This window comes from Hemiscyllium ocellatum, unplaced genomic scaffold (genome assembly GCF_020745735.1).
Source record: "Hemiscyllium ocellatum isolate sHemOce1 unplaced genomic scaffold, sHemOce1.pat.X.cur. scaffold_2053_pat_ctg1, whole genome shotgun sequence".
NCBI lineage: Eukaryota > Metazoa > Chordata > Chondrichthyes > Orectolobiformes > Hemiscylliidae > Hemiscyllium > Hemiscyllium ocellatum.
Window position 1 is genome coordinate 41,147 of NW_026867959.1, and position 12,278 is coordinate 53,424.

General features: G+C 43.8%; 4 non-coding genes across 4 annotated transcripts; all 4 read left to right on the plus strand.

Moving 5' to 3' along the window:
* The first annotated feature begins 590 nt into the window (after window positions 1–590).
* trnal-aag (transfer RNA leucine (anticodon AAG)) lies at window positions 591–672 on the plus strand. Its single transcript has one exon. It is a non-coding gene; the product is annotated as a tRNA-Leu (tRNA).
* Window positions 673–2,078: 1,406 nt separating this feature from the next.
* On the plus strand, window positions 2,079–2,160 carry trnal-aag (transfer RNA leucine (anticodon AAG)). Its single transcript has one exon. It is a non-coding gene; the product is annotated as a tRNA-Leu (tRNA).
* Window positions 2,161–4,999: 2,839 nt separating this feature from the next.
* trnal-aag (transfer RNA leucine (anticodon AAG)) lies at window positions 5,000–5,081 on the plus strand. Its single transcript has one exon. It is a non-coding gene; the product is annotated as a tRNA-Leu (tRNA).
* Window positions 5,082–7,975: 2,894 nt separating this feature from the next.
* trnal-aag (transfer RNA leucine (anticodon AAG)) lies at window positions 7,976–8,057 on the plus strand. The gene has a single exon. It is a non-coding gene; the product is annotated as a tRNA-Leu (tRNA).
* The last annotated feature ends 4,221 nt before the right edge of the window (window positions 8,058–12,278 follow it).

Genomic DNA, 12,278 nt, shown 5'->3' on the forward strand with positions numbered 1-12,278 from the left:
TTTCTGCAGTGTTTCACAATACTACCTTTCCAGTGAGCAGTCGAACAGACTAAAGATTGTGCCACAGACTGCGACGGCCATTTCGGCTAAAAAGCTATCCTTTTAAAGCTGGTGTAAGCAACACAACGTGTTATGTTCTTTCTTTCTCTCTTTTCAGCATTGTCTGTGATATGGTGGTGCACTGAGGCTCAATATCTCTTGTCCGGTGTGTTTCATGTTCCGTGTAAACGTGAAAGTTGTCCTGTTTCGTGCAATGGGTGAAATCATTTAGCAAAGTAAGAATCGAAATTGCAGTAATGTCAAGCAGTTCATGGTTATTTGACCAAATCATAAGCGAACATGTTTGCTCACGCACTCACAGATACATTTGTAGCTGAAAAGAGTCTGAGAAGATAGCCTCAGCTTACCATTGATTTTTATCCGGATTGATGAGCTATCATTATTTGTTGCGAAATTGATATTGTAGCCGGCACATCCAAGCAGCCGTGCGAGTCGGAGAGGGATCATGGAACCCATTTCACGTGACTTTCCATCTGTTGTCATGCAGGAGCTCAATTGGAAATGCAAGAAAATGGCGCTGCAGCGCAGCTGGTAGTGTGGCCGAGCGGTCTAAGGCGCTGGATTAAGGCTCCAGTCTCGACAGGGGCGTGGGTTCGAATCCCACCACTGCCATTTCTACTGTTCAGTTGCAACGACACAGCTTGTTAAAATGCCGTTTCCATTCCCGCTGTACTTCTGTTCACAAAAAAATTTGATTTGCTTCCCGGGGAATTAAATGTGTAGTGGGAAAGTGCCAAATTGTCTATGCTGTCTTGATCGTGTTCGCTTCCCGCGTGGAAAATTGCAGAACAGCTCTACTGTTGCTTTATGTTCCAAGCATGTTGAGATTTTACTGGAACCGAATGGAGACTGCTATTTCATCGCTGTTGTGAAACAAAGTCCTGCGGTGAGTCGATTCATCGTTACTTGGCTTTCTGGCGAATGGGAAAATCGTTCCGATGAATTTTGTTGTCATATGTTATTGAATTTCTCCAATTTCCTTCGTTTCCGTCCCGGAGACACCGGAAGGGAAAGGTAATCTAATCGAGACTGTGATTGGTGAAATTCACTTTTTGTGGCCTATTCTTATTATGTTCTTTCTTTCTCTCTTTTCAGCATTGTCTGTGATATGGTGGTGCACTGAGGCTCAAGTATCATTGAAAGAGTAGTTTGGAATTGCCCTGATGTTAGTTGTGAGATTACTTTATGGCTCATGCCCTCGGAGTGTCTCACATTTAGCATTCATGCTCACTGTATCTGAAAATGCATTTGGTTTGCCAGTTTTGTTTGTGTTGCGTGTCAAATGTTTTCTGTTTTGCGATTCGTTCAATACATTACGAATTAACAGGCTTTCTGAGATAATTTCCAGCTGCAAAAACTCCTCAACTGAGAATCTGGGAAAATTTCACAGAGTATGGTCAGTCGGAGCAAAAGTAAGGAAGTCCTTCGTTTCTGCAGTGTTTCACAATACTACCTTTCCAGTGAGCAGTCGAACAGACTAAAGATTGTGCCACAGACTGCGACGGCCATTTCTGCTAAAAAGCTATCCTTTTAAAGCTGGTGTAAGCAACACAACGTGTTATGTTCTTTCTTTCTCTCTTTTCAGCATTGTCTGTGATATGGTGGTGCACTGAGGCTCAATATCTCTTGTCCGGTGTGTTTCATGTTCCGTGTAAACGTGAAAGTTGTACTGTTTCGAGCAATGGGTGAAATCATTTAGCAAAGTAAGAATCGAAATTGCAGTAATGTCAAGCAGTTCATGGTTATTTGACCAAATCATAAGCGAACATGTTTGCTCACGCACTCACAGATACATTTGTAGCTGAAAAGAGTCTGAGAAGATAGCCTCAGCTTACCATTGATTTTTATCCGGATTGATGAGCTATCATTATTTGTTGCGAAATTGATATTGTAGCCGGCACATCCAAGCAGCCGTGCGAGTCGGAGAGGGATCATGGAACCCATTTCACGTGACTTTCCATCTGTTGTCATGCAGGAGCTCAATTGGAAATGCAAGAAAATGGCGCTGCAGCGCAGCTGGTAGTGTGGCCGAGCGGTCTAAGGCGCTGGATTAAGGCTCCCGTCTCGACAGGGGCGTGGGTTCGAATCCCACCACTGCCATTTCTACTGTTCAGTTGCAACGACATCGCTGGTTAAAATGCCGTTTCCATTCCCGCTGTACTTCTGTTCACAAAAAAATTTGATTTGCTTCCCGGGGAATTAAATGTGTAGTGGGAAAGTGCCAAATTGTCTATGCTGTCTTGATCGTGTTCGCCTCCCGCGTGGAAAATTGCAGAACCGCTCTACTGTTGCTTTATGTTCCAAGCATGTTGAGATTTTACTGGAACCGAATGGAGACTGCTATTTCATCGCTGTTGTGAAACAAAGTCCTGCGGTGAGTCGATTCATCGTTACTTGGCTTTCTGGCGAATGGGAAAATCGTTCCGATGAATTTTGATGTCATATGTTATTGAATTTCTCCAATTTCCTTCGTTTCCGTCCCGGAGACACCGGAAGGGAAAGGTAATCTAATCGAGACTGTGATTGGTGAAATTCACTTTTTGTGGCCTATTCTTATTATGTTCTTTCTTTCTCTCTTTTCAGCATTGTCTGTGATATGGTGGTGCACTGAGGCTCAAGTATCATTGAAAGAGTAGTTTGGAATTGCCCTGATGTTAGTTGTGAGATTACTTTATGGCTCATGCCCTCGGAGTGTCTCACATTTAGCATTCATGCTCACTGTATCTGAAAATGCATTTGGTTTGCCAGTTTTGTTTGTGTTGCGTGTCAAATGTTTTCTGTTTTGCGATTCGTTCAATACATTACGAATTAACAGGCTTTCTGAGATAATTTCCAGCTGCAAAAACTCCTCAACTGAGAATCTGGGAAAATTTCACAGAGTATGGTCAGTCGGAGCAAAAGTAAGGAAGTCCTTCGTTTCTGCAGTGTTTCACAATACTACCTTTCCAGTGAGCAGTCGAACAGACTAAAGATTGTGCCACAGACTGCGACGGCCATCTCGGCTAAAAAGTTATCCTTTTAAAGCTGGTGTAAACAACACAACGTTATTGGGCTACACCGGGTGAAAACAGATACTTCGGTGTATCTCGTCCATGCATACCACACAGCCAAAATTAAACAACTCCCATGAAACAACGAGCATTTGGAAACAGAAAGGTGAAAGGTAGAATGTCTTCAACTTTCAGTGTCGGATACCACTGAGCTGCAGCGGGGCGGCTGTGGGCTTGTTTCTGTAGCATATTGATCAGCACGTTCACCTTCCGCAAGATAGGTTCCCGCGGTCGAAACTGTTTTGTTCTTCATCTGCAGCCTTTTGCATGGACAAGAACGGAGCTTTCCTGCTTGCTTTCCCATCTGCAAACCTGCCTTCGAATTTGCTTGAACAAATCTGCTCTCGTAGTGAAATGCAATGCATTTCCATTTGATTACTGTGCAGAGCATTGTAAAGATATTCTACAAACTGCTTCTGATCATGTGCCATTCAGTTGGAGAGTGTACTTACCGATCCTTCCACGAAGAGCAATACTGCATTTGCATTCCTTGCTGAGGCGGCCCGGTTCAAAGACAGGGAAGAAGGTGATGCGCTGGTGTCACAGTGCACCACGGATTCCTGAACTATTCTGTCTGCCAAATGTACCCCAAAGTCGTATCTGAAAGGCCTCATTTGGAAGCTGTCTGTCGTTATTCAAAGTGCGAGAATTGGCACCAGAGGTCCTGAATCATGTTTTGGAGCAGTTCGCACGTTAGCGACTCATTCAATCAGCAACAGCAATGAAAGAAATTGCACTCTCAGAGGAAGCTCTGGACCTGTGCTTTCAAAGCTAGTATTAAGGTGCGCCCCGAGATCTAAGCCATGTTGGAATTTAAACGGAGGAATCGACAAAGAGGCTGCAGAATAACATCGCATCCTTTTGGTTTTCTTTAAATCACTGATGAGCAGGAAAATGTCAACGGGGAGAGCGACTGGGAAAGTGAGGCAGTTGCAGCTCTGGTGAAACTCCTTCTTTTGGAGTCACTCAGCAACAAGAGGCGTGAAGGTGACTCAGGCGTGAGAGCTCTTCACATCGAGAACAAAAAGCAATCAAGTGCAGTTAGCACCTCTCCCGGAGTGGGGGGTGGGGTGAGATAATTAGCTTTTGATTTCAGTTACTATGTTCAAAAACTGCCTTTTAAATTGAGGTGAACAGAAACTGCATTTCTAATAAGCACCATGGAATTTAGCAAGATTTATTGAGTCGCTTCTCGTCGATTCCCACGCAGGTTTCCAACTCAGTTGTATCGATGTGGCTCATGTCCAGGTGTGAACATCCCTGCAGCCAATTGCACGGTTTAGGTAAAAGGCAAGGAAAGTGGCATCTCGAACTGGCCCCGAGGTCAGAGCATCCTCACACTGTGATCTGTCGTTCTCGGATTGTAATGCTACCTCCGCTTTTAGGCTGGAGAACATTCTTTGGGACTCTTATTCTGCAAAACAGACACAGTGACTGAAACTATGCTGCACGGTATGATGTGGAACACGGCCTGCTCAGCTTTGTGCATTTTCCCTGTAGTCCGGTGTGTTTCATGTTCCGTGTAAACGTGAAAGTTGTCCTGTTTCGAGCAATGGGTGAAATCATTTAGCAAAGTAAGAATCGAAATTGCAGTAATGTCAAGCAGTTCATGATTATTTGACCAAATCATAAGCGAACATGTTTGCTCACGCACTCACAGATACATTTGTAGCTGAAAAGAGTCTGAGAAGATAGCCTCTGCTTACCATTGATTTTTATCCGGATTGATGAGCTATCATTATTTGTTGCGAAATTGATATTGTAGCCGGCACATCCAAGCAGCCGTGCGAGTCGGAGAGGGATCATGGAACCCATTTCACGTGACTTTCCATCTGTTGTCATGCAGGAGCTCAATTGGAAATGCAAGAAAATGGGGCTGCAGCGCAGCTGGTAGTGTGGCCGAGCGGTCTAAGGCGCTGGATTAAGGCTCCAGTCTCAACAGGGGCGTGGGTTCGAATACCACCACTGCCATTTCTACTGTTCAGTTGCAACGACACAGCTTGTTAAAATGCCGTTTCCATTCCCGCTGTACTTCTGTTCACAAAAAAATTTGATTTGCTTCCCGGGGAATTAAATGTGTAGTGGGAAAGTGCCAAATTGTCTATGCTGTCTTGATCGTGTTCGCTTCCCGCGTGGAAAATTGCAGAACAGCTCTACTGTTGCTTTATGTTCCAAGCATGTTGAGATTTTACTGGAACCGAATGGAGACTGCTATTTCATCGCTGTTGTGAAACAAAGTCCTGCGGTGAGTCGATTCATCGTTACTTGGCTTTCTGGCGAATGGGAAAATCGTTCCGATGAATTTTGTTGTCATATGTTATTGAATTTCTCCAATTTCCTTCGTTTCCGTCCCGGAGACACCGGAAGGGAAAGGTAATCTAATCGAGACTGTGATTGGTGAAATTCACTTTTTGTGGCCTATTCTTATTATGTTCTTTCTTTCTCTCTTTTCAGCATTGTCTGTGATATGGTGGTGCACTGAGGCTCAAGTATCATTGAAAGAGTAGTTTGGAATTGCCCTGATGTTAGTTGTGAGATTACTTTATGGCTCATGCCCTCGGAGTGTCTCACATTTAGCATTCATGCTCACTGTATCTGAAAATGCATTTGGTTTGCCAGTTTTGTTTGTGTTGCGTGTCAAATGTTTTCTGTTTTGCGATTCGTTCAATACATTACGAATTAACAAGCTTTCTGAGATAATTTCCAGCTGCAAAAACTCCTCAACTGAGAATCTGGGAAAATTTCCCAGAGTATGGTCAGTCGGAGCAAAAGTAAGGAAGTCCTTCGTTTCTGCAGTGTTTCACAATACTACCTTTCCAGTGAGCAGTCGAACAGACTAAAGATTGTGCCACAGACTGCGACGGCCATCTCGGCTAAAAAGCTATCCTTTTAAAGCTGGTGTAAGCAACACAACGTGTTATGTTCTTTCTTTCTCTCTTTTCAGCATTGTCTGTGATATGGTGGTGCACTGAGGCTCAAGTATCTCTTGTCCGGTGTGTTTCATGTTCCGTGTAAACGTGAAAGTTGTCCTGTTTCGAGCAATGGGTGAAATCATTTAGCAAAGTAAGAATCGAAATTGCAGTAATGTCAAGCAGTTCATGGTTATTTGACCAAATCATAAGCGAACATGTTTGCTCACGCACTCACAGATACATTTGTAGCTGAAAAGAGTCTGAGAAGATAGCCTCAGCTTACCATTGATTTTTATCCGGATTGATGAGCTATCATTATTTGTTGCGAAATTGATATTGTAGCCGGCACATCCAAGCAGCCGTGCGAGTCGGAGAGGAATCATGGAACCCATTTCACGTGACTTTCCATCTGTTGTCATGCAGGAGCTCATTTGGAAATGCAAGAAAATGCGGTTGTAGCGCAGCTGGTAGTGTGGCCGAGCGGTCTAAGGCGCTGGATTAAGGCTCCTGTCTCGACCGGGGCGTGGGTTCGAATACCACCACTGCCATTTCAACTGCTCAGTTGCAACGACGCAGCTTGTTAAAATGACGTTTCCATTCCCGCTGTACTTCTGTTCACATAAAAATTTGATTTGCTTCCCGGGGAATTAAATGTGTAGTGGGAAAGTGCCAAATTGTCTATGCTGTCTTGATCGTGTTTGCCTCCGCGTGGAAAATTGCAGAACAGCTCTACTGTTGCTTTATGTTCCAAGCATGTTGAGATTTTACTGGAACCGAATGGAGACTGCTATTTCATCGCTGTTGTGAAACAAAGTCCTGCGGTGAGTCGATTCATCGTTACTTGGCTTTCTGGCGAATGGGAAAATCGTTCCGATGAATTTTGATGTCATATGTTATTGAATTTCTCCAATTTCCTTCGTTTCCGTCCCGGAGACACCGGAAGGGAAAGGTAATCTAATCGAGACTGTGATTGGTGAAATTCACTTTTTGTGGCCTATTCTTATTATGTTCTTTCTTTCTCTCTTTTCAGCATTGTCTGTGATATGGTGGTGCACTGAGGCTCAAGTATCATTGAAAGAGTAGTTTGGAATTGCCCTGATGTTAGTTGTGAGATTACTTTATGGCTCATGCCCTCGGAGTGTCTCACATTTAGCATTCATGCTCACTGTATCTGAAAATGCATTTGGTTTGCCAGTTTTGTTTGTGTTGCGTGTCAAATGTTTTCTGTTTTGCGATTCGTTCAATACATTACGAATTAACAGGCTTTCTGAGATAATTTCCAGCTGCAAAAACTCCTCAACTGAGAATCTGGGAAAATTTCACAGAGTATGGTCAGTCGGAGCAAAAGTAAGGAAGTCCTTCGTTTCTGCAGTGTTTCACAATACTACCTTTCCAGTGAGCAGTCGAACAGACTAAAGATTGTGCCACAGACTGCGACGGCCATTTCGGCTAAAAAGCTATCCTTTTAAAGCTGGTGTAAGCAACACAACGTGTTATGTTCTTTCTTTCTCTCTTTTCAGCATTGTCTGTGATATGGTGGTGCACTGAGGCTCAATATCTCTTGTCCGGTGTGTTTCATGTTCCGTGTAAACGTGAAAGTTGTCCTGTTTCGTGCAATGGGTGAAATCATTTAGCAAAGTAAGAATCGAAATTGCAGTAATGTCAAGCAGTTCATGGTTATTTGACCAAATCATAAGCGAACATGTTTGCTCACGCACTCACAGATACATTTGTAGCTGAAAAGAGTCTGAGAAGATAGCCTCAGCTTACCATTGATTTTTATCCGGATTGATGAGCTATCATTATTTGTTGCGAAATTGATATTGTAGCCGGCACATCCAAGCAGCCGTGCGAGTCGGAGAGGGATCATGGAACCCATTTCACGTGACTTTCCATCTGTTGTCATGCAGGAGCTCAATTGGAAATGCAAGAAAATGGCGCTGCAGCGCAGCTGGTAGTGTGGCCGAGCGGTCTAAGGCACTGGATTAAGGCTCCAGTCTCGACAGGGGCGTGGGTTCGAATCCCACCACTGCCATTTCTACTGTTCAGTTGCAACGACACAGCTTGTTAAAATGCCGTTTCCATTCCCGCTGTACTTCTGTTCACAAAAAATTTGATTTGCTTCCCGGGGAATTAAATGTGTAGTGGGAAAGTGCCAAATTGTCTATGCTGTCTTGATCGTGTTCGCTTCCCGCGTGGAAAATTGCAGAACAGCTCTACTGTTGCTTTATGTTCCAAGCATGTTGAGATTTTACTGGAACCGAATGGAGACTGCTATTTCATCGCTGTTGTGAAACAAAGTCCTGCGGTGAGTCGATTCATCGTTACTTGGCTTTCTGGCGAATGGGAAAATCGTTCCGATGAATTTTGTTGTCATATGTTATTGAATTTCTCCAATTTCCTTCGTTTCCGTCCCGGAGACACCGGAAGGGAAAGGTAATCTAATCGAGACTGTGATTGGTGAAATTCACTTTTTGTGGCCTATTCTTATTATTCTTTCTTTCTCTCTTTTCAGCATTGTCTGTGATATGGTGGTGCACTGAGGCTCAAGTATCATTGAAAGAGTAGTTTGGAATTGCCCTGATGTTAGTTGTGAGATTACTTTATGGCTCATGCCCTCGGAGTGTCTCACATTTAGCATTCATGCTCACTGTATCTGAAAATGCATTTGGTTTGCCAGTTTTGTTTGTGTTGCGTGTCAAATGTTTTCTGTTTTGCGATTCGTTCAATACATTACGAATTAACAAGCTTTCTGAGATAATTTCCAGCTGCAAAAACTCCTCAACTGAGAATCTGGGAAAATTTCCCAGAGTATGGTCAGTCGGAGCAAAAGTAAGGAAGTCCTTCGTTTCTGCAGTGTTTCACAATACTACCTTTCCAGTGAGCAGTCGAACAGACTAAAGATTGTGCCACAGACTGCGACGGCCATCTCGGCTAAAAAGCTATCCTTTTAAAGCTGGTGTAAGCAACACAACGTGTTATGTTCTTTCTTTCTCTCTTTTCAGCATTGTCTGTGATATGGTGGTGCACTGAGGCTCAAGTATCTCTTGTCCGGTGTGTTTCATGTTCCGTGTAAACGTGAAAGTTGTCCTGTTTCGAGCAATGGGTGAAATCATTTAGCAAAGTAAGAATCGAAATTGCAGTAATGTCAAGCAGTTCATGGTTATTTGACCAAATCATAAGCGAACATGTTTGCTCACGCACTCACAGATACATTTGTAGCTGAAAAGAGTCTGAGAAGATAGCCTCAGCTTACCATTGATTTTTATCCGGATTGATGAGCTATCATTATTTGTTGCGAAATTGATATTGTAGCCGGCACATCCAAGCAGCCGTGCGAGTCGGAGAGGAATCATGGAACCCATTTCACGTGACTTTCCATCTGTTGTCATGCAGGAGCTCAATTGGAAATGCAAGAAAATGCGGTTGTAGCGCAGCTGGTAGTGTGGCCGAGCGGTCTAAGGCGCTGGATTAAGGCTCCTGTCTCGACCGGGGCGTGGGTTCGAATACCACCACTGCCATTTCAACTGCTCAGTTGCAACGACGCAGCTTGTTAAAATGCCGTTTCCATTCCCGCTGTACTTCTGTTCACTAAAAAATTTGATTTGCTTCCCGGGGAATTAAATGTGTAGTGGGAAAGTGCCAAATTGTCTATGCTGTCTTGATCGTGTTTGCCTCCGCGTGGAAAATTGCAGAACAGCTCTACTGTTGCTTTATGTTCCAAGCATGTTGAGATTTTACTGGAACCGAATGGAGACTGCTATTTCATCGCTGTTGTGAAACAAAGTCCTGCGGTGAGTCGATTCATCGTTACTTGGCTTTCTGGCGAATGGGAAAATCGTTCCGATGAATTTTGATGTCATATGTTATTGAATTTCTCCAATTTCCTTCGTTTCCGTCCCGGAGACACCGGAAGGGAAAGGTAATCTAATCGAGACTGTGATTGGTGAAATTCACTTTTTGTGGCCTATTCTTATTATGTTCTTTCTTTCTCTCTTTTCAGCATTGTCTGTGATATGGTGGTGCACTGAGGCTCAAGTATCATTGAAAGAGTAGTTTGGAATTGCCCTGATGTTAGTTGTGAGATTACTTCATGGCTCATGCCCTCGGAGTGTCTCACATTTAGCATTCATGCTCACTGTATCTGAAAATGCATTTGGTTTGCCAGTTTTGTTTGTGTTGCGTGTCAAATGTTTTCTGTTTTGCGATTCGTTCAATACATTACGAATTAACAGGCTTTCTGAGATAATTTCCAGCTGCAAAAACTCCTCAACTGAGAATCTGGGAAAATTTCACAGAGTATGGTCAGTCGGAGCAAAAGTAAGGAAGTCCTTCGTTTCTGCAGTGTTTCACAATACTACCTTTCCAGTGAGCAGTCGAACAGACTAAAGATTGTGCCACAGACTGCGACGGCCATCTCGGCTAAAAAGCTATCCTTTTAAAGCTGGTGTAAGCAACACAACGTTATTGGGCTACACCGGGTGAAAACAGATACTTCGGTGTATCTCGTCCATGCATACCACACAGCCAAAATTAAACAACTCCCATGAAACAACGAGCATTTGGAAACAGAAAGGTGAAAGGTAGAATGTCTTCAACTTTCAGTGTCGGATACCACTGAGCTGCAGCGGGGCGGCTGTGGGCTTGTTTCTGTAGCATAGTGATCAGCACGTTCACCTTCCGCAAGATAGGTTCCCGCGGTCGAAACTGTTTTGTTCTTCATCTGCAGCCTTTTACATGGACAAGAACGGAGCTTTCCTGCTTGCTTTCCCATCTGCAAACCTGCCTTCGAATTTGCTTGAACAAATCTGCTCTCGTAGTGAAATGCAATGCATTTCCATTTGATTACTGTGCAGAGCATTGTAAAGATATTCTACAAACTGCTTCTGATCATGTGCCATTCAGTTGGAGAGTGTACTTACCGATCCTTCCACGAAGAGCAATACTGCATTTGCATTCCTTGCTGAGGCGGCCCGGTTCAAAGACAGGGAAGAAGGTGATGCGCTGGTGTCACAGTGCACCACGGATTCCTGAACTATTCTGTCTGCCAAATGTACCCCAAAGTCGTATCTGAAAGGCCTCATTTGGAAGCTGTCTGTCGTTATTCAAAGTGCGAGAATTGGCACCAGAGGTCCTGAATCATGTTTTGGAGCAGTTCGCACGTTAGCGGCTCATTCAATCAGCAACAGCAATGAAAGAAATTGCACTCTCAGAGGAAGCTCTGGACCTGTGCTTTCAAAGCTAGTATTAAGGTGCGCCCCGAGATCTAAGCCATGTTGGAATTTAAACGGAGGAATCGACAAAGAGGCTGCAGAATAACATCGCATCCTTTTGCTTTTCTTTAAATCACTGATGAGCAGGAAAATGTCAACGGGGAGAGCGACTGGGAAAGTGAGGCAGTTGCAGCTCTGGTGAAACTCCTTCTTTTGGAGTCACTCAGCAACAAGAGGCGTGAAGGTGACTCAGGCGTGAGAGCTCTTCACATCGAGAACAAAAAGCAATCAAGTGCAGTTAGCACCTCTCCCGGAGTGGGGGTGGGGTGAGATAATTAGCTTTTGATTTCAGTTACTATGTTCAAAAACTGCCTTTTAAATTGAGGTGAACAGAAACTGCATTTCTAATAAGCACCATGGAATTTAGCAAGATTTATTGAGTCGCTTCTCGTCGATTCCCACGCAGGTTTCCAACTCAGTTGTATCGATGTGGCTCATGTCCAGGTGTGAACATCCCTGCAGCCAATTGCACGGTTTAGGTAAAAGGCAAGGAAAGTGGCATCTCGAACTGGCCCCGAGGTCAGAGCATCCTCACACTGTGATCTGTCGTTCTCGGATTGTAATGCTACCTCCGCTTTTAGGCTGGAGAACATTCTTTGGGACTCTTATTCTGCAAAACAGACACAGTGACTGAAACTATGCTGCACGGTATGATGTGGAACACGGCCTGCTCAGCTTTGTGCATTTTCCCTGTAGTCCGGTGTGTTTCATGTTCCGTGTAAACTTGAAAGTTGTCCTGTTTCGAGCAATGGGTGAAATCATTTAGCAAAGTAAGAATCGAAATTGCAGTAATGTCAAGCAGTTCATGGTTATTTGACCAAATCATAAGCGAACATGTTTGCTCACGCACTCACAGATACATTTGTAGCTGAAAAGAGTCTGAGAAGATAGCCTCAGCTTACCATTGATTTTTATCCGGATTGATGAGCTATCATTATTTGTTGCGAAATTGATATTGTAGCCGGCACATCCAAGCAGCCGTG